The following is a 565-nucleotide window of genomic DNA, read 5'->3' as shown; positions in this document are numbered from 1 at the left end:
CCAGGCTGGATTTGAACCCACCACCTTAGGTGTATGTGGCTGGTGCCTTAGCCACTTGAGCCACAGGTGCTGAGCCACAATGTGAGGTTTCCTTAGACATTCAGTGGAAAGAACCTGAAATCTTGTTTTTATTTTCTCTCTAAAAATGAGAAGCCATATTCCTGTCTGTAGTTACACAGTATTATCCTGGTCTTGGTCTAGAATGTTCTCATTTCAGGTGTTTCATGCAGACTGATTTGGAATCCTGGATGGCCTTGGTCCTCATGACTTAGGACCCTTCTGAGAAGTCTTCAGGGGCGGGTTCCTTTGGGTTTGGAAGAAGTGGCCTGAGCAGCCTTGAGCCCAGGACAAGCTTGGGCAGAGGCAAGGTGGGCGTGGGAGGGAATAAGTGAGCAGAGGCTAGAACAGGGCTTCACCTCAGCAAGGAAGTTCTTTCTGATGGTCCTTCATGAAAGAGTCACCATTGCCACACATAAAAATTAAAGACAAGACAATGGAAGAGCACCCAGAAAATAGCCTATACAGTATATCAGAGGGTCACTTACTTCCCAGAATGGAAAAGTAA

Source organism: Otolemur garnettii, unplaced genomic scaffold, assembly GCF_000181295.1.
Source record: "Otolemur garnettii isolate 467f Iridium unplaced genomic scaffold, OtoGar3 scaffold00303, whole genome shotgun sequence".
Taxonomy (NCBI): domain Eukaryota; kingdom Metazoa; phylum Chordata; class Mammalia; order Primates; family Galagidae; genus Otolemur; species Otolemur garnettii.
This window is presented reverse-complemented; position numbering follows the sequence as displayed.